This window comes from Pongo abelii, chromosome 8 (assembly GCF_028885655.2).
Source record: "Pongo abelii isolate AG06213 chromosome 8, NHGRI_mPonAbe1-v2.0_pri, whole genome shotgun sequence".
In the NCBI taxonomy this organism is placed as follows: Eukaryota; Metazoa; Chordata; class Mammalia; order Primates; family Hominidae; genus Pongo; species Pongo abelii.
Window position 1 is genome coordinate 58,587,151 of NC_071993.2, and position 27,935 is coordinate 58,615,085.

General features: G+C 36.4%; 1 long non-coding RNA gene across 2 annotated transcripts; it reads left to right on the forward strand.

Annotated features, from left to right (window-relative positions):
• Positions 1–1,031: 1,031 nt before the first annotated feature.
• On the forward strand, positions 1,032–26,104 carry LOC129048238 (uncharacterized). 2 transcript variants are annotated; one of them, XR_008510427.2, is made up of 5 exons: positions 1,032–1,318; positions 1,503–1,607; positions 19,755–19,882; positions 20,318–20,435; positions 23,410–26,098. It is a non-coding gene; the product is annotated as an uncharacterized LOC129048238 (long non-coding RNA). The 2 variants fall into 2 exon arrangements; XR_008510426.2 differs by lacking the exon at positions 1,503–1,607 and having other exon boundaries at positions 23,410–26,104.
• The last annotated feature ends 1,831 nt before the right edge of the window (positions 26,105–27,935 follow it).

A 27,935-nucleotide genomic window follows, 5' to 3' on the forward strand; every position in this document is an offset into this window, starting at 1 on the left:
CTGCATCTCAGCAGATCAGAATCATCTGTAATATCTTATTTGAAGAGATGAAATGACTACATGCTTTATCCAGCATCACTCCCAAGAATGTGAAGGAGACAGCTCTTTAACACATCACGGAGAGACAGCTTCTTGGGCATGAGCCAGAAATGAGTTCCTCATAAAAGATCCAGGTCAGAGCATAAGCACTGGGCCAGTGTAGCTCCAATGTCACTGGTGTGCTGTGTCCTGCTCTTACCAGCTCATGAAAACCTCTTGTGTGTATCCTTTCTCAACTCTGTGTTCAGTAACATCACATTAGCATGATGAAATTGGCCATGATGGGAATATTTACACCATGGAAATCAGCAAGCACTATAAATCAGAGCCTTGTTTTATTCAGAGAGCTGATTATAAAACATTAGCCAGCATATTATCACCCAGAGGAGATGAATGGCAGAACACTAGGGCCAGATTTCAAACCCTATATTAGGCTTGTATGCCGAGGGATGACTCAGTAACAGGCATCATGTCAAACTCTTTGCATGTGTTCCATCATTTAATCCTCACAATAAAAGTGAGATCAGATGATGGAGAGTAGGAGATTTTATGTAACCTGCTTAAGACTGCAGAGCAACCTAGGTCAGTCTGGTCCTCACATCTTTGTTCTTAACTACTACACTAAACATCCTCCCTGCAGCTGCACAAAATGGGAGGACAAACCCTAGACTAAATGGATTGGGAGGTTTTTAGTTAGGGCAGAAAACATAGTATGGCAGAGTCCAAGAACTGGTGTTGGAACTGAGCACATAGCAAGCCCACATATGACAATGCAAACAGACCCTGAGGGAGGGCTTACAGGTTCCCAGTGAGCAGAAAAGCAAACTCAAATAAGCTGGGAGGCAGTAGCCAGTCTTGGATGCATCTGTGGCTGATGGACATAGTGCAATGACACAGGAAACTAGAACCAGCAATATGGCATGGCCACATGCCAGCAGTAGCAGGAACCTGCCCGTGGGGCTTGGCGGCGGTTCTCTACACTCACAGTGAGTGATTTCCAAGAGCTATGCATATCTGTCAAAGAAATTTAGGTTCTAGGTGGGTTTTTCAGTCTGGGACTTGGTAATGATCCAGAGTTCCTGCTTTCAGGAAGAGGCAATTTGATCAGAATAGAACCAGCAGAATAGAACTCAGGATTATACAAAGATTCTGCAGTGTAGAGGGGTAGAGGTTTTTAGCTACGGAGATGTCCCTGCCAAGACCTAAAAGCTGGGAGAGGAGGGACACCTAGAATAGTGAGAACTAAGCAGGCCTGGAATAATGCCAAGGCGGGATACAGGTACCCCAAGTTATGGGTCTTAGGACTGAGTGTGATTCTCAGACCCTGCTCAGATCAGGGCCCGAGTGGAGTGGCCATCAGCCCAATGGTAGCTACTCTTGAGCCCAGGGACATGTCCTGTGTACACTTAAGTTGAAGATAATAGTTTCTTCTCTTTTTGTTTTTGGGTACTGTTCCTTTTCAGGCATTTCAGATGTGTCAGCAGAGGCTAACAAAATATGAATATATCCTCTTCTGGATAAGCCCGAGAGATTTCAGATGGGTGGGAGTACCTGGAATGGACTATGTGGTAAGGACAGACCACAGACAAATAAAAACCAGGATGGGCCAGGAGGGGCAGTCAACATTTCTTGAATACAACAGTGTTCAGGCCACCAACTTTTTCTAGGGATACAGAGATCCATAAGAACTCCCATGGAGCTATCAAAGCACATTGTGATGAGACTGTAATGAAGATGGTCTTATGTCCTGGTTTGCCAGAGACAGCCCCAGTTTGTGCTTATTGTTCTAACAATTATTAATAACTTCCATTAGAATGATGAATGGTGTGATCGCTCTAGCTATAATGGATGTGATGGTTAATTCTTTTGTGTTGACTTAGGTAGGATCGTGATGCCCAGATATTTGGTCAAACACTAGTCTACATGTTGCTGTGAAGGTATCATTTTTAGATGAAATTAGCATTTAAATCAATAGATTTTTGAGGAAATCAGATTAACCTCTGTACTAAGGTTTAGCTTCATTCAATCAATTGAAGGTCTTAAAAAAAAAAACTGAGTTTTTCCGAAAGGAGGGTATTTTACCTTCAGAGTCCCTTTGGATTGGAGCTGTAACATGGTCTCCAGCATCTTCCCTGGATCCCCACCTGACCTGCAGAGGGGGACTTGCCAGGGTCCATACCATGTGCACCAATTCCCTAAAATACATAAACGAATACATCTCTCTCCTTCTCTCTCTGTCTCTCCCCCACATCCCTCCATCCCCTCTCTCTTTCTCTGTTTCTCTGTCTGTCTATCTATCTATACACACAATCTTTTGGCTCTGTTTCTCTAGGGAACACTGATAAATAAAATATACTAATGTATAAGAAGCTATGAAGGCATAGTTGCAGTTGTTGTCACTTCTGGGCCCAAGAATTTGAAGGATAAGCTGTTTAAATTACAATGCTGGTGTGGGAGTAGCCCAGGAAAGAGCTTGAACATGTTGAGGAGATACAAAAGCACGATTCTAAACCAAAGCAGCAGCAGGGATGGAAAGGACAGAGATGGATCTGAGAAAAATTGTCCTTGATTTCTTGCTGTTGTTATTGCACTGGCTTGGTGCACCTGTATCCTGAACAACCCAACCACCTGTTTTCTCTATTTTTATCCCCAGATGGTGGAGTGCAGGTGGTGAAAGCTACACAGCAGAACAGATTGATTGCTGTCCTTGTAAATTCATGGTTGCCAATCTCTAAGAGACCTGGAAATCTTACAAGGACTTTTTGGCCAATTCTTTCTTTACTTTCCCCAGAAACTGTTCACACTTTTTAAATGCATAAACACGCCTCCTCTCCCTTACTCAACATTTTCTAATTAAACTTTTTTATTTTGAGATACTTATATATTCACATGAAGTTGTAATAAGAGAATTTCCCTGTACTCTTTACTCAGTTTTTGCCAATGATAACATCTTGTGAAGTTGTAGCATAATATCAAATCCAGGATACTGACATGAATACAGCCAAGATAAAGTATGTTTTTATCACGACATGATGCTTCATGTTGCTGTTTTATAGTCACACCCACTTCCCTCTGCTTCTCCTTAGCCTCTGGCAGTCACTAATCTGTTCTTCATTCTCATCATTTTATCATTTCTAGCATGTTATATAGATGAAATCATATACCTTATGTGCTTTTTTAGGATTGGTTTTTGTCAGTTCATATCCACTTTACAGAAAAATAAAAAATAAAATAAAAGTTTTCAAATGAGAAATTACTTATCTTCCCAATTATAAATATATGAATGACCTGCATCTGTCCTCAATATCTCCCCTTTTTTTGCTGTAATAATAAAGTAGACTTTCTTCTGGGATTAAAGCCACATCTCATCCTGGAAACCAGATCCTATCCACTCTTACTTTCCCAGGAGCAATGAAACAGGTATTAATTATTTTTCCCTAATACATAGATTCCTTCTGTTAACTAGATTTGTCTATTAGCCTTTAATTTGTTCAAACCATTTCCATTAAATACACGTAAAATCCTAATCTCATTCCCCCAGCTATTGCTCCACTTCCTCTCTTCTTTTATTGAGCTTCTTATTTCTTCATTTTACATTATTTCTTAACCACTCTACTGTGGCTTTCATTCTCATAATTCCACATCCAAGTAGCTCTACTGAATAGAGATATTCCTATATGACCTCTTTGTTGAATTCTCAGCACCTTTGGTCCTGATAATCGCTCTCTGCTTCTTGCAATGCTCTCTGCCCTTGTCTTCCATGAGACAGCATTCTCCTCATTTTTCTTCTACTCCTCCTACCATGTTTTCTCCATTTATTTTCTGAGCTTGTTCTCTTTCACTCAACCAGTGAATGGTTGGAGTTCTCAGAATTTGGTCACAGGCTGTCTGCCTTCTCAGTTCACTCAAGTTTTTCTCCCTAGACATTCTCATCTACATTACGACATCACTTATCATCTATATACAGACAGTACACGCATTCATATGCAGCATCATCTTCCTCTGAGTTTCAAACTTGTAATCCGTATCTCTTCTTGGAAGGCTGAAAGTCCCTGCAAACCAGTATGTTCAAAATTGAAGTTAAGATACAGTCGCTGGTGCTGTCCTCCATCACATAATCTTCTTTCTCTATTCTCCAAGTCAGTGAAAGAGACCATCATCCATCCACTTAGAAAAGCCAGGAACCTGACATGATGTCCTCTTCTCCTTAATCTTCCATAGTCAACAATTCATTGTGTTGATTTTATCTCCTAAATAACTCACCAACCCATCCACCTGTCTTCTGCCCAGTTGCCTTCCTACTCATTCAAGAGACCATCACCCCTTCTGCCAGAGATATTGCCATTGCTGCCTCAACATTCTCCTGCCTCGACCCTTGCTCCTCACCAAGCTGGTTGCCACACTGTAACCAGAGTAAAATTTTTCAAAACTCAAATTTGCTTTTCTTTTTCTCTCTCTCATGCTGAGTATCTGTATATGCTTTCACTGTCTTGCCAATGCTGTTAGAACAGACAAAGACATAGCTCCTTTATGTGGTCTAGGCTCTGCATGGTCTGCTTTCCTCCTAATTTCCAGTCTCATTTTGCACAGTTTTCCTCCAATTTCTGCTTCAGCCACGCTGGTCTTTCAGTGGCAATTATGCCCCATGATGCTCCTGCCTGAGGCATTTGCCTACAGTACCATGTGCAGGAGCCATTTGACTTCTATTCAATTCTTTCTCTTTCCCTCATTCTTCAATTCCTGGCTCAATCATCATTTTTTGATGTCTTCTTGCAATTTTTCACTTGTTTGATGCTGATCTTGTTTATGGTCACATCCCTACAGTACATTTTAAGAGCCATAATGGCAGGCCCTGTTGCCTATTATTATCCTTATTATTATATGTATATCCCTATTATCTTTATTATTATAGTCATGGTGTAGCACCAAGACTCACAGGGTCATTATGTTGCACCTAATGCATGGTGTCCCTGGCATTGTGCATTATTACAGCTGAAATTACTTACTTCACATGGAGGAAATTTCACATAAATATTTTCAAGTGAATTAATAAGAAATTAAATCAGTGGGATTTAAAATCAATTGGGCATATGTATGAGAGCAATTGAAAAGAAGACATAAAATGTGATATTTATTTTTTATTTTTTGTAGACATGGGGTCTTGCTACGTTGCCCGGGTTGATCTTGAACTCCTGGCCTAAGCAATCCTCCTGTCTCAGCCTCCCAAAGCACTGGGATTATAGGCATGAGCCACCATTCCTGGCTTAAAATATAATTCTTTGGTTTCTACCTTGGGTAATTCGATCAAATTTAATGTCTTTAAAACAAGGATTACCCCCAAAAAACTAGGTTTAGAAGGAGGAGGCTGGGTTTATTTCTTGGCACATCATTTTTGCCATATAAGTACACATCTCTAGTTTTCAGTTAAGATCTGAGATTTGGAGATTGATTTTGGAATCATCAGAGTATGGGTGGTATTTGCATTCATGTCTTTGGATGAAATTTATTCAGTGAAGAGAGAGTGGAGTAAGAAAAGGGTCAAAGGGAATACCCCGAGTAGCATCCAAACATTAAGAGTGTGTTATCACAGAAATCAAGGGAGGAGGATGTTTCAGAAGGAGGTATGATAAGCACTATCAGCAACTTCCAATTTCCATTAAGAGGAATGGACTCTTCCTAGAGGGGCCATAGGGAGGTTGTAGGGGACTCAAGAGAGGAATGATGGAATGATGGATGGTAAACATAAAGACACAGTGGACACTCAGCGGCAACACAGGTTTGGATGAGGCTTTTTGACAAAGCAAGGTCTTGTTGAAAACTGTGACATCTGAAATCTTGGCAACAGATGGGGAAAAAATGAAGGAAGATAAAGGGATATTTTCAGAGAAAATTTGAAGGAGTTCACCCTTAAGGATCTCAATTTTCCAGCAACATAGACCACTTATTCATCAGCTGAGAGAATGAGGGCAGGGGCCTGGTGGGGAGCCTGAAGACAAAGACAAGGCTGAGAGCCATTACTGCAGGGAAGAGGAAAGAGAGACAACTTGAGCAGGATAAAGGGTTTGCAGTGAGACTGAAAGCTCCACGAAGGTTGAATTCAAACACGTGTAGCAGATTGTGTCCAACGGCCTCCATGTTCCCTGGGCCGCAGAGGGAAAAACAGGTGATTGTATTAATCCAGACCTGTACATCATGAGAACCAGTGCAGAAAAAGATTAAGGGAATTGAGGGAGTTAGTAAACACGTAGTTGAAATGATTGACAACAGCAGCCAGGTTGATAGGAAAGAAGTGAAGCTGGTCTGGGGTTGATGGGCTGGAAAGACAGAGCAGGACTGGAAGGCTGGAGTTCTCCATGAGCTCACATCAGGGCAGTTTTATTGGGACAGGTGAAGGGACACACTTTAGTCAGACATTGAAAGGTTAAACAGAGACTGTAGAAAAGAAATGTATTGTGCAACTGATATAAACACATACCTTGATGTTAGAGACATCTGTGTATAAGTCTTGTTTCTTAGTTATTAGCTGTGTGAACTTGGAACTCAATTGCTTAATCTATAAAGTGGAGATAATAATAGTTCCTATTTCAAAAGCTTGTAGTGAGAATTCAATGTAGTAGTGCACATAAAGCACTTAGCACAGTATAGAACATGGTAAGCCCTCTAGGAGTAGGTGGATATTTATACTTTTATGATACATATGACCTCAGAATGTGGCTGTGACTGTGAGTGGCTAAAAATGTGCAGATGTGCAGGGTTTTGGAGTAGAGAAGATTTTGCAACTGAGACCAGGGATTGGGAAGGGCCATTCACGTGGCTGTTTTGGTGGACAAAAATATTCTTGATCTCTATCGCTTCTCAGTCTTTTGGCTAATATCAAGTGTAATATCCTTGCTCTGCCTCCATTGCTGTTGTGTGTGCCAGGCTGCAGGCTGGAGATGGTGCTGTTGGCTCCCCTTTCCACAAAAGACACATATAAACGCAGTCCAGGGCTCTACCCAGCTGGGAACTTCTTTTGACTGGAAGCACATGTGCATCCAAGTTCAGCTTTGTTTGTTCATAGTAAATCCTTGTATATCATAGCACTTCATTTGCATAAAAGGATGTCCAGGTTTTAGGAATAAGACCTTTTTAATTGTTTGATTTCTACACATAAATTGGTTTTGAGTCAGCCAAATCTGCTCATAATTAGGAGATAAATAGCAGAGGCCAGTAAGTAGCATTTTGTTTCACTTATTCAAATAGGCTTACTTGGAGTGAAGCCATATTGATCCTGAGGAAGCTTTATTCAATTAGTACCCACGTTTGCATTCAGCACTATGTAGTCAGTGAGGACTCAGGTGGACTTGGGAGTGACTCTGGGTTCTTCCCAGGGGTGTCTGGTCACCACGTGTCTTGCACAAGAAATTGAGACACTCTGGCTTCTACAAGATGGCATTCATGCTGGCCCTACAGGCACCAACTGCATCCGTACCTGTAGGGACCATCCAACCCTGCTGGAAATCCAGTAAAACCCACTTCTGTGTGCCCATCACAGCCTGAAAGTTCTGGGGAAGAATAGTCATGGTTCTCAGCTTAACAGAAAAAAGGAAGTTAGGTGTTAGTAAGCACCTGTTGTATCACAGGTAATATTCTAAGTTGTTCCTGAGAGCAAATCATTTAATCATTACTCCCTCTTATAGCAAGGAGAACTAGACTCAAAGAAGTAAATGCCTTGTCTAAAATCACACAAAGTGACATGAACCCAGCTGATACGAAATATAAGGCCCACATGCTCCATGCACTGCTAGTAGGTTTTTCTTCTCTCTCTCTTTCTTTCTTTCTTTTTCTTTCTTTCTTTCTTTCTTTCTTTCTTTCTTTCTTTCTTTCCTTTCTTTCTTTCTTTCTTTCTTTCTTTCTTTCTTTCTTTCTTTCTTTCTTTCTTTCTTTCTTTCTTTCTTTCTTCTTTCTTTCTTCTTTTTCTTTCTTCTTTCTTTCTTTTGTGTGTGTGTGTGTATGTGTGTGTGTGTGCTGTGTGTTCTTCCAGTGTTGGTGTTTTTTTTTGTGTTTTTTTTTTCAGGGTTTATTAGTAAATCTGAGCAAATGACATATAGCCTGACAGTCCACTGATGTGTGGAATGTCCCAGACCAAAGTGAGATTCTGGAATGTCAGAGCAGAGCACTGAGTATTCAGGGGCCCAAAGCCTATCAGGAGAGTAATGATGCATATTGCTAGGGTGCATGGTCCCCTGGGTTTGAAACCTCTCATGAAGAGGAATCATAAAGAGCATAATTTCAGATTGCGTATGTAAGTGACATCATGTGGTATTGATCTTTCTGGGCCTAGCTTACTTCACTTAGCATAGCTTCCAGGTTCATCCATGTTTTTGCAAATGACAAGATTTCCTTCCTTTTTAAGGGTGAATAGTATACCATTGTACACATATATCATATTTTCCTTACACATTTATCTGCCAATTATACCTTAACAAAGCTGGGGAAAACAAGTTTCAAGAAGATCAAAGAGCAAGGTCAATCAGTCTTGAATCTAACAGGAGATTGCTACGTGTCAGGAAAAATATCCATTTTCCTCTTTGGCTTAAACAACCCAAAATTAAATGAGACCATGGCTGAGGACCAGGAAGACACAAAGATGGTATCAGGATGGAGTGTATGAAGGTAGCAGGGATTATCTCTGGGCAGAATAAGGGCTTAATTGAGATAAACCAGTAGAGTAAATGTGATGCCCTCTCAGCAAGAAAAAAATAAACAAAAAAAGGAATAATAGTTTAGTCCAGGAGTGGGAATTTAGGGTGAAAAGCCATCTTAGTTTGCCCTAGACTGTCCTGGTTTTAGCACTGGTGGTCCTACTTCTGGAAAATACCTCAGTAGGTAGTAATTTGGGAATGAGTTAACAGTGCAGAGTCCATCAGAGGTTCATGACAAGGGTCAGGAGAGAGGGCAAGGTGACTTAGTGCCTGCCACTGTAGGCAATTAGCTCTCTCAGCCATGGTGTCCTTAAATATGAAGTAGGAATAGGGGTTTCTCTTTTGTATGGTTACTGTGAGTGAAGTGTATAATGAGGTTTGGAGGAAAAGGGACAAGGAACTAAGATCATAGAGCATTCTCTCTGAAATTGTTTGTACTGTAGCGTCTCGTTTAATAGTCACTTGCAATATTCTTATTATTTATCTTGTTTTAAAAATAAGAAAAAAGAGAGAAATTATTGAGCAATCAGGTCAGTTGTCTCAAATTATATGGCTAGAAGGCAGTGGCATTACATTTGAAAACCAGGTGGTAGGGGTAAGGAGTTAGATAGAACTGAAAGAATGTCTTTGTCAGTGGGGCTGTGAAAAATCTAGGGTTGGAAGTCCCACTGCTCCTTATCTCTGCTACCTGATTTTCAAATGTAACTCCACTGCCATCCAGCCATATAACTTGGGACGAGTGACCTGGTCTGTCAACAATTTCTCTCTTTTTTTTTTAATTTTTAAAACAAGACAAATAATAAGAATATTGCAAATGACTATTAAAGGAGACGCTTCAGTGCAAACAAGTTCAGAGAAAATGCTTTATAATTTTAGCTCCTTGTCCCTTTTCCTCCAAGCCTCATTACACACCTCTCTCACAGTGACAGGTGAGTCCCTTCTGCCTGGAAAAATGGCTGAGGATGACATTCCTCCAGTTTAAGGTGTCTGAGCTTCAGGGTGCTGAGTAATTTTCAGAAGAGCTGACCTTTTTACCTGATATTTTGTTTTTTGTTTTGGTTTTAAGAAGGAAGATATTGATTCCTTTCAATTTCTGTTAAGGAGGGAATTGACCATTCCAAGCAAATAAGGCAAAGATAAAATGGAACAGGATGTGCTGCAGCTATGCCGATGAGTGCTTGTCAGGGATTATTTCTCCTTGGCTTGAAAGAGGATAATCAGCCCCGAAAAGACAAGGTGCCCTTGGGTATGAAATCTGTTTTTACAGAAGCTGGTTGGCAAGCATTTAGTCAGTTGGGGATTCATACCCCTTAGTCTCCACTGCAACCAGAAGCCCACATGTCCCCACTGGAAAATTCGCCATTTTTAACCAAATTAACAAGGAAAGGCCCTCTCCGGAACCAGCTCCATGGGAAGTGCAAAGACCATGGGAGAGCCCCGGGCAATGGCTCTTGGAGCTTCAGAGGCCTGGAGCTACCATCTCACCTTTGAGGAAGGAAACTCCAGCCAGACTGGCCTGGCCTTCACACTGCTGGGACTCAGGAAACAAACTCCCAAAATGAAGACCTTAGAAGCAGCCTCAGAAGCACAGGTCTCTCCCTGACCTCTGGCCCCTCATTCTCCCCCGAGGCTAGCCATGGAAGCCAGAATCCTTCCTCCCCGAGGTGGGACATAGAGATCAGAACGTCTTTTCCTCAAAGCCAGCCATGAAATCTAGAAATATTACTCTAATTTTCCCTCCACCTTTCTGTGTAAAAACTGGCCATAAAGAAATTATGTGATCTACCATGTTTCACTGTAAGTCAAAAGACCCCATTCCAGAGAAGGTCCTGTCCCATGCCTTGAAGGTAGAAATGCTGTGCAGAGAGGCCCAGAAGAATCTAGACAGACAGGACTTGCCTCCCCATTCAGGCTCTTAGCATTAGATCATACCCTTTTAGTCCAGTTATATTTCTACACAGCTGTCCACATTTTGTTAAACCTAACCATAAAAATGGACAATTTCCCTGTATCTTTGGCCCTTTATTCTGAAGGCTCCTGTGTTACAGAAAACTATGATCAGACAAATTTGTTTGCAAGTTGACTTTTCAGCAAACTTTCGGAGGGCTAAGTGGAACTTTCCCCTTGGCCTCATAACACCCAACCTTAAAATTTTATACATGATACCTCCAAAAGGGACAAATGACCTGTAAATGCTGATTTTTAAAATGACATTTTTCTAATTCTTATTCAGTAGCTTTCAATTTCTCTAAATATAGAAATTACGGGGAATTTTAAAAAGTATTTACAAAAATGATAGCTAATCAATGTATAATTTAAAAATCACGAATTTGCAATTCCTAATATAAAAACTTACTCGAGAAAATACTAGCAATGGGTACAAAAACCCATGGGTGAAATGTGTTTGGAAAAAAAATTCACAGTGACACATATTATTGCTCAGTTACTTCCTGATTATAAAGGGAAAAATATTATCTTAAAATGGAGAGATGGTGTTAACTACATTAAGCAAATGATCCAAACTAGCATCCTTTATGGTGAAACATCCTGGTATTTTTGACTTCTGATAAGATGTTATTTGAAGTTATGATATCACCTATGATGTATTCTTGACAAAAATGTCTAATCTTAATCTAAATAAATCATTAGCCCTAAGGTTAAATTTAATTGAAATTCAGAAATAGAGGAATGCTTTGAGCAATAGCATCAGTAAACAATCAGAAAAGTCCAAATTGTGGAAAATTCAATGAGAAGACTGGTTGCCTGACTCTTTAAAAGGGAACAAATAAACAAACAATAAACAATAAACTATTCTAGTTTAAAAGAGATCATAGAAAAATAAGAACAAATGCATTGTAATGCATGAGCCTTGATTGGGCCTTGGATCCGGAATAAATAATTAAATAAGTAAAACAGGCCTTTCTGTAATTCCTAAACAATTAAATCAGTTACAGAGACAATTTGAAGGCAAATGGGTAAATCTGAATATAGAATGCATACTATATGTTACTATGGGATTATTATTAATTTTAAGTATAATAATGGTATTACAGTTATGTCAAAAGGTCCTTATTCAGAGGAAATATATAAGCATTTATGAGTGAATTATTATTATGCCTGCAACTTATTTTAAAATGTCATTGTAAAAAATTGTACACAAAAAGAATTTTTTAGAAGTAGAAAAGTGCTAACAATTATTAACATTCTTTCACAATTTCTGAATGTTTAAAAACTTGAAAAACAAAAATTTGTAAAGTTCTCCTTCTGCTATAATGGAGCAATTGGTACCAGATAATCCCTCTTGCTGTAAATAAATATTAAAAATTGGAAAGAAGTATATTAGGCAAAGCTTCTAGATTATGGAATCACATTGCAACACAGCAATATGCTTCCTGAGATAGGTGGAAACACATGAGGTGAGCCCTGTGATTGCCCTGGCATTTTGCAGAGGGACACTCTGCACTGCTTTGCAGGGAAGTAGCAACCTAGGAAAGTTCAGGGGCTTAGAGGAACCGAGATTACAGAAATCAGAGGATCTGAAAGTTCGAGGCAGCTAGAGACAGCAAAGCAGTGTACTGGAGAAAAGGGAGCTGTGTAGAGAAGGAACTTCAAAAATCAGCAGCAGGTCTCAAGGTTTTGGCCAAATACTAAATTACTGATATGCAGAAACACAGTCAGGCAGACAAAAGTTGCTGGGCAACTGTGGGTTGAATAGAGATTTCTTTGGCTATGTAATGGCCAGAGTCAAAGGGAGTGGTTCAAACAGCTAGAGTGAAAGGATCCTGTTGAAAATCCTGAGCTTTTAGTTAATCAGTTGACTCCTCAGAATGACAAGTACTAAGGAGTAGGATAAATATGCCACATCTATTCAGATCGTAGTCCAGCTGCAAAAAAGAGAGAGAGTGGGTAGGGAGAGAAAGGGAGAGAGAGGGAGAGAGAGAGGAAGAAGGAGAGAGGGAGAGAGAGAGGAAGAAGGAGAGAGGGAGAGAGAGAGAGGGAGAAAGACAGAAAGAGAGAGAGAAAGAGAGAGAGAGAGAGAGGAGAATATCCTGTAAAGCAGCCAGAAAAAAAATGTACATTACATGCAAGGAAACAATAATTTGAATGACAGCTGACTTATGAGAAGAAACAATGGAGGCCAGAAGATAGAAAAAGACCCCTTTAAAATGCTAGGAAATGTACATGGGTGTATAAGTGCACACACACAAACACACACAACTTATACAACTAGAAAAACTATTCTTCAATATCAGAACGCATAAAAATATTTCCAGGGAAAGAAATTGGGAGAATTTGTCTTTACATCTCTTCACACAAAAAGCTACAGAAATTGCTTCAGACTGCAGAGAATTGATACCATATGGAAATTCAGATTAACAGAAAGAGATAAAGAGCCCAGGAAATAAAAAAACATATGGAGAAATATGACAGCCCATACAAATTTTTTCTCTTAATTTCTTTAGAAGATATAACTTCTAAAGCAATAATCATATACCTGTGTGTATGTATGTGTGTGTGCATATACATATATATAGGCAATAACAGTGCAAAGGACAAGGATAAATATGAAACTATATCAAAATAAGCCTCTCATATTGATGGCAAAGTGATGTAATATTAACTTTTAAGTTATATTTTATAGTCTTCAATTTATGAGACTTGAATATTACTTGTTAATTTTTTCCTATTTTATGTAATACAGTTATATTATTGATAACTTTTTGCCAATTGTTTGTTAGTATTAAAAATTTAATTGGTTTTTGTATATTGACATTGCCTGTTGTAAAATTGCTAAATGTAATTTTAACCTCTAGTAGGTTTTTGGTAGATTTCATTGAGTATTTTACATACACAGTCATTATTACAAGTAATAACAGTCAACGTTTTATTTCTTTTTTTCCCAACCAATCTTTATTTCCTTTTCCCTTCTTTCCTTCCTTCTTTATTTTTTCAGTAGTTTGGACTTCCAGTACAACACTGAATACAAACTAAGAGAGTAGATATGTTCTTTTTTCTGATTTTAGTGGAAAATCATTCAATATTCTACCATTAAGAATGATGTTAGCTAGATGCTTTTTTTTGTTTTTGTTTTGTAAATGTCCTTTATTCAGAATGGAATTTCTTTTATGTTCCTAGTTTCCTGAAAGCTATTATGAAGGGGCTGTAAATTTAATCAAATGATTTTCTGCATTTACTGAAATGATCATTTTTTTCTCTTCATTCTGGTGATGTGGTGAATTACATTGCCTGATTCACAGATGTTAAAACAACCTTGCATTCCTGAGAGAAATTCTATTTGGTCATGACTTATTATTCTTTTTATATATTGCTGGGAAAGGTTTACTAACATTTTATTAAGGATTTTGTGTCCATGTTCATGAGAGATATTGATCTGTAACTTTTTCTTCCAATGTCTTTGTCAGGTACTAATATCAGTATTTTATAAGTTTCACAAAATGTGTTAGAATAACCATTTACTCCTTTTTAGTACTACAAAAAATTGTGCAGAATTTTTTATTTATTCTGAAAACATTTGTGTAGAATTCACATTATCTCTATCAAAGTTTCATGGAATTGTTAAGAAGTCATCTGGGCCTAGAATATTCTTTGTGGAAATATTTTTTAGTATGAGTTGAATTTTTTAGTAAATATTGGGATTTTTTGATTTTATATTTCTTCTTGTATCAACTGTGGTAAGTTTTACTCTTCAAGGGTTTGTTCACTTAATTTATGTCAAAGAATTTATTGTCACTAAATTCTTCATGCTATTCCCTTATTATCTTTTCAATGTTTGTAAATTTATAATTATGTTTCTTATTTTATTTCTGTTGCTAGATATTTGCATTTTCTCACTGTATCTTAACTAATATTGCCAGATTTTAACTAATTTTTAAAATTATTTTCAAAGTTTTGAGTTATCAATTTTTTGTTTGTCATTTTTCTATTGATTCCAACATTTATTAATTTTTTCTACTTATTTTTGATTTAATTTGCTTTACTTCTAGTTTCTCAAGTTGGAAACTAAGATAATTTGGTTAAGACCTTTATTATTTTCTAATACAATCATTTAAAGCCATTTAATTTCCTCTAAGAACTTCTTTAGCTATAAGCCGCACAATTAGATATGTTGTGTTTTAGTTATAACTTAGACTGAAATACTTTTTACTCTTTTTAATTCCCTGTTTGATGTGTTATTTAAAGTGGTATTACTAAATTGTCAAATATTTGGGAATTTTCTGGATACCTTAATGCTACTGATTTCTTATTTAAAATCCTTATTGTCTACAAAAGAGTCAAACTCTGTAAAATATTTGAAGAGATTTATTCTGAGCCAAATATGAGTGACCAATGACCTGAGACACAACTCTTAGGAGATCCTGAGAACATGTGCCCAAGGTGGTTGTGGCACAGCCTAGTTTTATACATTTTAGGGAGACATGAGACATCAATCAAATACATGTAAGATTTATATTGGCTCAATCTAGAAAGGTGGGACAACTTCTAGATCTAACCAATCTGGTGGGGTGTGGGGATTTGTGGGAGCTTCCAGATCATAGGTGGATTCAAAAATTTTCTGATTGGCAGTTGGTTGAAAGAGTTATTATCAATAGAAAGGAATATCTTGGTTATGATAAGGGGTTGTGGAGAACAAGGTTTTATCATGCAGTTGAAGCCTCCAAGTAGCAGGCTTCAAAGAGAATAGATTGTCTGATCAGATTTAAGATCTGTGTTGATGTTAATGTTGGCTGGCTTTTCCTGAATGGCAAAACTGGGGAGGGTATAATGAAGCACGTCCAACTGCCCCTTCTATCATGGCCTGAACACATTTTTTAGGTTAAATTTGTAATATCTTTGGCCTAGAGGAGGCATCCATTCAGATGGTCGGGGTGGGGGGCTTAGCATTTTGTTTTCGGTTTGCATTGAAGTGGGAGAATATATATATTCTGCATGATTCCATTCTTTTATATTGATTAAAACTTGCTTTGTGACCCAGAATATTGGTCTATCTTGGTGACTGCTCTATATGCAATTGAAAATAATGGGTATTCTGCAGTTTTGAGGTGAAGTGTTCTATAAACACCAATTAGGTCAAATTCCATGACAATGTTTTTCAAATTCTGTATTTTGCTACTTTTTTATACACTTATTCCATCAATTACTCAGAGAGGAGTGTAAAAATATCCAACTATAGTTTCTCCCAGCTCTTTCTCTGCCCTCAGCTGTTCAGTTGTTGAAAGCCTGGCTGCCTTGATAAATCCATGTCTCTCAGCTCCCTTCCTGCCTCTCTGCTTACGGAGTATTCTTGCCTTGCCCTTGCGGGAGGGACCATGCACCTCAATGGCGTCTCAGCAACTGCCCTGCATTGCCACTGACACACACTACCCAGGAGCACTCAGGAAGACACTTGGGAAAGAATTGGTGTGTGGGGCAGACTTGTTCTCTAGCCCAGGTGCCTCAGAATTTCACACCATCATGCAGGCTCACGCTGGGCCCTGGCAAGTTTGTAAAAGTTCTTAAAGTTTCTCTTAAAACTCACCAGTGATGAAATTTTCCTCTTCACACTTCCCCATGAGCCATCGGTCTCTTTTATTCTATAATATGTTTATCTTTTTTTCTGGAATGCAGTGTATTTACACTAATAAGTTTCTGATAGGCTTTGGTGAAAAAAAAAATAAAACCTACAATTTTTTTGCTTAACCAGTTTGTTTTGGTTGATAGTGTACAAACAATGGTTTTGTTCTATTTTCTAAATGCTAACAAAAGAAGAAAGTCTGTTTCAGTTGATTTTTTTATTTTTAAGGCTTACTTTTTCAAGCCTATTTTTAAATATGTGAAATATTTATTTGGTTCAAAATCAGAAGTGTATACAAATTATACTGTGAGAATTTTATTTTAACTCTGTTCTCTTAAAAATAACAATTGTGCATTGCTTCCTGTTTTGTGTGTGTAGATAGATTACATAAACAGGTATTAATTTCTCATCCTTTCTTACACAGAAAGTAGTATTTTAATATCTGTTCTGTGCCTTGTTTGATATAAACTCAAAAAATTAAAAACATATTCTATTACACAGAAAAGTAAACAAATGATAAGAATATACCTTGTGAATAACTATAAATGAACAGATTGGCATGATCACTGCGTTTTCCAAGAAATGTTAATAGAACCCATGATCCTCCTTCATGTCCCCTCTCAATCATTACACTTTTCTTTTTCCTCAATTATACCACTATCCAGACTTTTACCATCACAAGTTAGTCCTGGCAACTTTTGAAATTTTATAGACAGAATTATACAGACTTTCTTACTTCTGGTTTATTTACTCAACAATGTATTTATAAAGGAGTCAACTCTGTTTTTATGTAAAGTCTTAGTTCATTCATTTTGTCTAGTCATGTGATATTCCATTATATGAATATCATGAAATTTATTTTCCTACTCTATTCTTCATAGATTTTGCAATTAGTAATTATACTTTAAAATTTCATATTATCTACAAATAATTAGTTTTATTTGTCACTTTCTGATTCATATACATTTGTTTTCATTTTCTTGCCTTATTTTATCACACAGAAATGTGATAAAATCAGTATAAAATTGAATGGACACACGAGAGCTAACATTCTGGTTGCTAAAACACCAGATGATTTTTTTAAAAGATTAAGAAAACTCTTTATATTCTAGATTTTCAAATTCTTTTTAATTTTTGTCATCAATAGAGGTTGAATTTTATCAAATTATACTTAGGTATTTATTGAGATAATATACTTTTATCTTTATTCCATTAACAAGATATGTTGATTAATTTTTGAATACTGAATGAAATTGCAATCCAGAAATAAACCTAAATTGGACATAGTATGTTATAATTTTTATGTATTACTGACTTTTTAACAGATATTATCTTTAAGAGTTTTCATTTTTGTTTATAAGTGGATTGTCCAGTACATTTCTTTTCTTATAATGCCTTCATCATGTTTAAATACCATGTTAACTCTGGTTTCTTAAAATAAAATAGTCAGTGCTCTGACTTTTTTATTTCTTTAGAAAGATTTTTATAAGCTTGGTGTTATTCTTTTATTAAAGTTTGCCAATCTTGTCCTTTGAAGCCATCTGAAACTGCTCTTTTATTTGTGAAGAGGTTTTTATGTGTTTTTTTAAGAATGCAGTTTTTTAATAGAGAAAGGACAATTTATATTTTCTTTGATCTTAGGTCAGTTGTAATAAATTTTTTAAGACTTTTTGATTTTATTCAAATTTTTACATTTATTTTCCAAAAGTTGACCATAATATCCTTTATTTTTAAATTTGATGCCTTTTTATTTTTTATTTCTGATTTTGGAAATTTGTCCTCTCTTTTTTCTATTCATTAGTATTAACAAATTTTTAAATCAATTTTGTACTCTATTTAAAGTATAAATTTTTGTTGTCAGTCCTCTTGATCATATTTTGTTTTTTATTTAATTAATTTGATCTCTTATATTGATTTTCTTCATATACTTCCTTTGTGCTTCCTTTTTCTATTTAATTTCCAGTTTGTTATGTCTTCTGACTCTCTCTCATGGTATATTATTTTCTTATTTTATGTAAGCACATCTTCAGCAGAGGCTATTTTTGTCTATAGATATATTATACATTCTAATTTTTATAATTGTTGATATGAATTGCTTTGATTTATTTTTATTAGATAGCCTACGAGTTTAGTTTGGAGCTAGATTTAATCTTTTTTATTTGTGAATTATTTTTTATTCATAGGATTAGACAGACTTTTGATTTCATTTGCATACATGAAGCAGGTTTATGAGTTTAATTCCACAGGAGATATAGAAGACATTTTTACCCACCCAAAGCCCTAGGCAGAAGCATGTTTACTTTTCATTTCTTATTGTCCTGGGGAGAGAGTATAAGTATTCTCTTCTTCCTGTCACTTAGGTACAATCCTTATATGATTCTGGTTCTGAGCAGAGCTGCTCAGCTCATCCTCTGGTAAATTCGAGCCAAAAGCTAAGGGTTCTGTTTCTGAGGAGCACCAAGACCCCCAGCCCTTCCCTCTGAGGTCTGGATATTTCATGCTACACACCAGACTTCTACAGCGACATCTATAGGGCTTATTGTTTCATTAATTTTACTCATGGTTTCTAGATTTCCTTTTCTTTTAGACATTAAAATACTGCATTGGATATTGCGGTATATTGGGTACTGGATACTGGATGCTGCATTGTGATAGAGATGTATGCTAACTGCTTCCACAATATTGCTGGACTCCTGATTCTAGTCTACCTTTATAAAAGTTAGACTGGAGTCTGATTTGTGTGTTTCAAGTGAGGTAGTGAGGATAACAATATTAGCCTGGATATTATAGTAAGGTAACTCTGCATTTGGATGATCAGGAAACAAGACAAAATGGTTAAACTGTGTAACATAAATTTTATTCTGTTTGCAAGATAGCAAGCATAGAAAAATACTACTCCTGAGACAGCCTGAATATCAGGCAAGCCTTAGCAAACAATGTGCCTGTGGACTTAAGCATCAATAAATCAAAATGCAAAATTTTTTCTTCTTCACAATGCAAATATATGTAAGAGTTGAGGTTGAACATAAGTCCACACTGGGAAAAAATAACTAAGCCCATCAGCATGCATTGGGTTTTAGTGAATTTGGCTTCATATACCCGTAATTTACAGTGTCCTAAAGTTTGCAATTAAAAGCTACAACTGAACAGTGGCTGAACACTGACTCATTAGTAGAGACTTACAAAAGCTCAACAAAAACCTCCTAAATTATAGACCATAGCTATTCACAAGGCTTCCTCAGTTTTGGCAAAGCAGTGTTTTTAAAGGGTAAGAGTGTGTTTGGGGATGGAATTGTGTATTTTTTTCATCACTACGTATTTATTTATATCAATATTTTATTGTGTCACAGATACAGAAATGTGCAATAGAACTTCATCATTCAACAATCTAGAGGAAAATTCTTTTAGTTTTTTTTTTTAATTTTCACCCATTTCTAACTCCATCTCTCCCCCATCAGGTTATCCATAATGTGTAAAATCTACATGTTTTGGAGCATATTTTTATTCTTAAAAAAATAGTGCTACAGATTATGGTGGATAACGCAGGTGCCCCACCACATCCCCTAACTGCAGTGAATGTTGACTGGTAAGACCCCCGATAATACCCTTTACTGAATTATTGCCCTTAGCTGTATGAGAGACACCCCTACCTTGCTTCTTTAAAACAATAATTTCAACTTTTATTTTATATTCAGGAAGTACATGTGCAGATTTGTTACAGGGGTATATTGTGTGGTGCTGAGGTTTGTGGTACAAATGATCCTGTCACCAGTTATTGAGCAAAGTACACAACAATTGGTTTTTCGCCCCTTGTCCCCACTTCTACCTACCTCCTCTAGTAGTTCCCAGTGTCTATTGTTCCCAAGTCTATATCCATGAGTACCCAATATTTAGCTCATACTTATAAGTGAGAACATGCTGTATTTGGTTTTCTGTCACTGTGTTAATAATTTGCTTAGGATAATGACCTCCAGCTACATCCATGTTGCTGCAAAGGACATTATTTCATTCTTTTTTACAGCTGGATAGTATTCCATCTACCTTGCTTCTTGCTTATCTCATTCTTCTTTTCTTAAGAGAACACTCCAACAAGAATTCTTCTCAGGCTCTGCTTTTGGGGAAAACAACCTAAGACACAGGTTTGTTATAGAAATTATATTTGTACTCATATATATGAATATTTTAGATATATGTATATTTTGATAAGAGCAGCAAGAATGGCAGAATAATTTGAAAAAAAGAGGAATAAGAGGAGAGGAACTTTTTTATTAGATAACATGACCAAATAAACCTTATAGTCATTAAACAGTGTTTTAGACACAGTGATATCAACTCTAAGAAACAGGATGGAAATGCAGAATGAGAATCAGGTGTAATTATTTTGATACTGATATGTAACTAGGGCTTAGAACACAGTTGAATACATGGTAGACAATGAAAACATACTGATCAGATGGAAAATTGACGTGCAACAGAGCTGGCATTACAAAGCAGTTGGGAAGAAGGGATCATTCCAGTAAATGGTTCCGACATAATAGCTTATCCATATGAAAAAAAAATCGAATCCCATCTTTATACTGTAAAAACAGATCAATTCCAGTCGGTTAAAGATATAATTGTAAAAAGTAAAATTTTAAAATGTTTAGCAGAAAATATAGCAAATATCTTTATGACCTCGATATTGGAGAATGCTTTTTCAAATACATCAAGAACCACGTGAACATAAAGAAAAGATGGATCTCAACATTTTAATTAAAAAAATTCTGCATCAAAAACACAAACAAATGGAAAAGATAACCCACAGATCAGGAAGCATATTTGCTGTGCACAAAACTGACAAAGGATTAGCATTCAGTAGTGTATATGGAATTACTATAAATCAATAAGAAAATAGATGAAAATTGAAAAACAAAAAAAGATATGAAGAAGTAAACCCCAAAGTGTAAATAAATACATGTTAAGATTCTCAACCTCAGAATTTTTTTGACGAAAAAACCTCAGAATTTATCTGATGAAACTTTTCGTATTCATCAGATAAATAAATTTTATAAGGCAACAACTAACAATATTATCTGAATGTGCCACATGTTAGCAGAGATGTCAGTAAAGAAAAAGGAGCAGGTACATCCATGCAGTAGCAGTGAGAATATAATTGGAGTCACCACTTTGGAGACTCATTTGACAATATCTAGATAAATGCAAACACTACTGTTATAGGAATTTCAGATTTAGTATTATACCATAGGTGAAGTCATACACATGTGAACAAGAAGACACATGCAAAAATGCTCATTTCAAAATGACTTGTAATGTCAAAAAATTGAAATGATCTGCCCGTCATGACAAGGAAAATACTAGGTAGTATATTCACACAATGAAATACTGTACAGTCAAATAAACATATTATATGTACTAACAACAACAGAGAGAAAACTCAAAAACACAATGTTAAATAAATCAAGCTGGTTGCAAAAGGATTCATGCAGTATATCTTTTTTAGAAAGCTTTAAACATATAAAATAATACTGTATATTGTTTCTGCACAAATACATATGTAGGAGGAGCATAAAAGTATAAGCAAGGGCAGACTAATTTTAAACCTTGCCAGAGATAAGAGAATATGTTCTTGGAGGTTTAATGTTCAATTACTTATGGGGTTGAATTTTATTTGAAATGTTTTATTTTTTAAACCAAGGGAAACATTTATAAGCTTTTGGTTAAATGCTGTATATTTTTCTATGGCTGAACATTTTATTGACGAAAAGGAAAAATAACCTTATGCTATTTTGTATGTTTTTAAGTGTACATTATATGCAGATATATATGTGGATATGTATACATACATATATCTGTTTACACAAAATATACAGCTTAGTTTTGTACTTAATTCCCTCAGTGATTTGCTTGCTTGTTTTCTATTTATTTATGTTGTACTATGCAGATCATCAATGTTCTGATAAATTCTGAGTGGTTCCTTTTATTACAGTATTCATCCTTCCCATTTTACTTTTATTCTTCTAGCAATGGACAGATAAATGCCTTCTGTTCTTCTACTCAACCTCTTGTAGACCTATGTAGAAATTTTCTTTGTGGTATGGATGAATCATAGAGTGTGCACATATGTAACTTCCATGCACACTCCCAGATATTTCTAAATCAGATAACCCCAAATGGCGTCTCATTTTACACTTCTACCAGAAATGAATAAGGGATTATATCTTTCCACAATCATCTTCCAGTCTGTCATTGGTTAATAAAATCGACAGCATTCTTTACTAAACAGAAATTTTAAAATACAATATAACAAAATTAATTAATTCATTTTTACCTCATACTATTTTATTTTTTCATATCTGGTTAAGCAAGTTTGCTCTTAGTCCAAGGTCACAAGAACCCTCTTGGCTGAGGACTAAGTGTTCTAAATGTTCTAGCAGGGAATTTCAGCTCCTTGAATGCTCTTGGTCAAAGAACTATTCTCCTCTCTCTGAGACGGTGATCCTCCTCAACCACAGAGTCAGTTTCAGGAAGAGTGCCCATGAAGGCTTGAAAGGGAGTGTCACGTCTAGGCAGCCAGAGCACACATGTTGCTATCTGGACAATCAATGAACTGTGAGTTGTCCCAGACAAGGCATCCTGACATGTGGTTGGGAAAGTTGAAAGCGGAGGGTGACTTAGCAACACATGACTCAGCTTTCCCTTTCTGCACCTCCGAGTTCCCATGTGTAATATGGAGGGATGGACAATATTGTATCTAGTATTCCCTTACGTTCAAACTGTTCATGATAGAATTATTTTTACTAACTGATAAATTTCATCCTTCCATAGCTGTAGGAATCAGGTTTGGTGATATCAGCTTCCCATGTGCTCTACAACAAACCAATTATAAATCAAGGTCATCTCAGTATCTAGGTGGTCCCATGTTAAACTGTTCACCAAGTATATTATTTTAGCTTAACTACCATATAGATAAATTCTCAAACTTCAATAATTTCACTCAATAGAAATTCAATCTCACCCAAATAAAGCCCACTTGAATGTTTCTGGTAGGGAGACTTTTCAAGCAATCACTCAAAGACTTGCACTTTTTTAAATTGTATTTCTCCCCTCCTTTAGGTTCATGATGCTCTCTCTGGCCACCTTCCAGACAGGAAGAAAGAGCAGAGGATCACTGTGAAAGGACTTTGAGGATCAAATCCTGAAGTGGTACATGTCACTACTGTTCATAGTCTCTTTGCTGGAACTTGGTCCTATGGCCCTATTGGCAGAGAGGAAGGCTATGAAACCCAGTCTAGGCCTGCGCCTAGAAGAAGAAGAAGAAGAAACACCTTTTGAAGAACAGAGAGCAGTCTCTGTCATACCAGGAGTACCTGTCACATACTTGTAGAACAAAAATCAGTAATATTTTAATTATTGAAACAGTATAACAACTTTAAACACAGTTTCATAACTAGGAGTGAATCACCCATAATCTCATACCCGGAACAAAATATCTGTTAGTATAATGCACCTTTACATAGCTGTAATCTTAAAGGGCATGTACTTCCTTCTTTGCTTTCTTTTTTTTTTTCCTTCATCCTTTCCCTCTCTCCCTCTCTCCCTTTCTCCCTTCCTTCTTTCTTTTCTTCCTTCCTTCTGATTTTCTAACTTCCTTCTTTAAACACTCCTTGATCGTCTGTGGGTCTGGACAGCAATATGGAGATCAATTAGGCACAGCATTTTAAATTTGCCCTCAAGAATTTCCACTAGTGTAAGAGTAGGCAAGTAACCAATTATTACAATAGTAGGACAAGCACTGTGATAGAAATAAATACAGAGTACTGTGGCAGTCCTTACCCAGAAAAAGATGTCTAGGGTAGATGGTATCTGAACTGAGAATTAAAGAATAAATAGAAGATAGCATGGCAAAAAAAAGTTCAAGAGTGTTCCATTCTTTGAGAATGGGGCATTGAGATAGAACCTGGAGACATGAGATAGAACTGTAACATCCTGGAAATTGCACATAGTTCAGATTGATTGGGAAATAGAGTGTGGATGGGAAGCGGTGAAAGCTGAGTCAGTAGAGTTCGATGGGGGTCAAATTGTGAAAGAGTGTGAGCTCTGCTAAGGAGATGATATTTTAGCTTAAATACCAGAAGAGCCATTGAATTATTTTAAGCATAGGAGTGATCTAATCAGAACTCTGCTTGAGAAAAATAACCCTGGTTGCTGTGTGAAAAAATATACCAGAGGCAAACAAAGTTGAAACCAGGAGACCAGTTAAAACACAAAATTCATAATTTATATGAGATATGATGATAGTTTGACTTAGGCTGTGATTGACATTGTAGAGTAACACATCGCATTCAAGAGATGTTTGGGTGATGAAACCAAGAGGGCTTGGAAATTGATTGGATATGAGGCATTAGAGGAATATGTTAGGGCTAGATCCCAGGATGCTGGTTTAGATAATTGGATAGACAATTAAAGCAGAAACTGTTGAAGAAGGGGAGAAGATAAAGAGTTTTTATTTTCGTTTCAATTCTAAGGTATTCTTGGAAATATAAGTAGAGGATGCTGATGGGGGTTGGTTATAAAGCAAATTCAAGAGTGAGACTTACACTGGAGTTAAGATACATAATCGGATCTAAAAGAATAAAAGAAAGAAGTTGTTCAGGGACTATGTGTACAGTATGAAGACCAACATATAAATGAAATATAAAAGAACAAAAGCTGACAATGGAGTCTGTGAAAGAGCAAACAAAAAAATGAGGTATAGAACAAGAGCATGAAGTCACAGAAACCAAGGGAAGAAAATTTTAGATGCAGATCAACGATCAAGGAAAATAAAGATAAAAATGTGTCAATTAGATTTGGTATTAAAGAAAGCATTAGTATCTTTTTTAATACAATTTAATGGCTACATGGCAAAGAATCAGATGACTGGAATCAGGAAGTGGATGGAAAGTGAGAAATGAAAAGAGCTGTCAATAAGGGAAAAGATAGGACATAAGCTCTAATGTTTATTTGAAGTTTTTTCTTCCTCCATAGCTGGGAAAGATTTAATAAAGTGTGAATGTTTTTAAGGAAAATTTGTAGAGAGAGATTTTTTGACAATAGTAGAGCAAATCACAGAGAAATAATTGATAGGATGAGGTCCCAAGAAAGCAAGAACACTCCTGGATGAAGAAGCTTTCCATTTTAACAGGCAGTAACAAAGAGCAATGAATTAGGATGAGTCTACATTTGTCAGTTTAGAGTGGAAATTGTTGGTAGAGCTCATGGGACAACTCCTATTTTACTTGTGACAAAAGCTTAAATGCTGAGAGCAAACAGGGTGGTGGGATCAGCTATTATTTTTAAATGGAGAAATTTAAAAAGCACAATTGTGAAGTAAAATCTTTCAAGAAAGAAGAGGAATACTGCGTAGTGCTGTGTGCCTCTTTGAAGTCAGAGCTGATGCAGTGACCACCATGCCAAGGGCTGCTTCGGGGCTTTCTCCCACAGTGCTCATTGAGCTATGTGAGAAGGCTAAGACGGAAAATAGGTGAATGACAGCACACATATCACACGAGTTTGGCAAGAGGATAAGTGAGGCAAGGGTAGCAGCAAGAGAGTGAAGAAAATGCTCAGCCAGAAAACCTAAGCTGACTATGAAAGAAGGAAAACAGTTCCACAGACTGGAGAGTTGCATGAGATAGAGATTAAGCAACAGTAATTAACTGACTAAGAGAAGAAGAAGAAAAAATGGTAATATCCTGAGCATGTATGTTTTACTTTGCTATGACATAAAGAGTTCATGGAGATCTAAATAAATATTTGTTGAATGATGAATGAGTGGATTTTTCTGTGTGCACATATAAACTTTCACCTGTTATTATACACCTAGGTTGCTTTTATTTTCAATTTATTTTTGAAATTATCAGTAGAGTTTTTCTTTCAGAGTGTACAGTTCTATGCTTTTAAAATTAATATACATTATTTTTAAAGCAGTTTTGCATTTACAGAAAAATTGAGCAGAAAGTTGAGTTTCCATATACTACTCCTCTCCCCCATACCCTGCACACAGTTAACATCTTGCATTCATGTGGTACACTTGTTATTGTTAATGAACCAATATCGATATATTATTATTAATTAAATTCCATATTTTACATTAGGGTTTACACTTTGTGTTACACAGTTCTATGGGTGTTGACAAATATAAATGTTATGTATCTACCATTACGATATCATACAGAATAGTTTCACTGCCTTAAAAGTCCCCCGGGCTCCACCTACTCATGCCTACCTTCTTCTCATCCACCCTTTTCCTAGCAACCATTCATCTCTTTATTGTCTCTATAGTTTTTTCTAATCCGAAGTCATATAGTTAAAATTGTACAGAATACGGCCTTTGCAGACTGACTTCGTTAACTTAGTACTATGCATTTAAGATTATTCTATGTCTTTTTTGTGGCTTGATAGCTCATATAAAAAATCTGAATAATATTCCATTGTATGGATGTATCATAGTGTATCCATTCACTTATTGAAGAATGCTTTGGCTGCTTCTAAGATTTGACAGTTCTAAATACAGCTGCTATAAATGTCCGTATGCAGGTTTTTGTGGAACATTAGTTTTCAAATAATTTGGGTAAATTTACTTAGTGATTGCTGGATTGTATTGTAAGATGATGTTTAGCTTTGTCAGAAATTACCAGACTGTCTTCCAAAGTGCTGAATCATTTTGCAAATCCCACTATCAAGGAATGAATGTTTCTGTTGCTCCATGTCCATGTGAGCATTGGATGTTGTCAGAGTTTAAAATTTTAGCTATTCTGATAGGTGAGCAATGGCTTATCATTGTTATTTTAATTTGTAATTAACTAATGACATGTGTTGTTGAGTATCTTTTCGTATGCTATCTGTAAATCTTTGGTGAATTACCTGTTCAGATCTTTTGCCCATTTTAGTTGAGTTGTTTGCTTTCTTATTTTTGAAGTTTAAGAGTTCTTTGCATATTTTGTATACTAGCCATTGGATAGCTGATAGGCAATTGTTTTTTTCTCAGTCATTCTCCTAACAGTGTTTTTGACAGAGCAGAAGTTCTCAATTTTAATGAAGTTCAGCTTATCCAGTTTCTCTTCATGGATTGTGCTTTTGTGTTATATCTAAAAAGTCACCAAACCCAAGGCCACCTAGATTTTTTCCTGTGTTATTCTCTAGAAGTTTTGTAGTTTTGCATTTAGGTCTTTGATTCATTTTGAGTTAATGTTTGTACAAGGTGTAAGGCCTGTGTCTAGATTCATTTTTTTTTTTGGTATGTGGATGTCCAGTTGTTTCACCACCATTTGTTGAAAAGACTGTCCTTTCTCCATTGAATTGTCTTTGTTCTTTTGTCAAAGATCAGTAGGCTATGTTTATGTGAATTATTTCTGGGTTCTCTATTCTGCTCCATTGATTGGTCTTTTTTTTTTTTTTTTTTTTGCCAGTACCACACTGTCTTTACTACTGTCATTTCTATGAATTTGAATACATGTGTAGATCTATGTAACCACCACCATAATTAACATACACAACCACTCTATTATTCTAAAACAATTCCCTCACGCAAACTCTTTATACTCTACCTCTCACTCACACACAGCCTCTGACAACCACTGATCTGTTTTCATCACGAT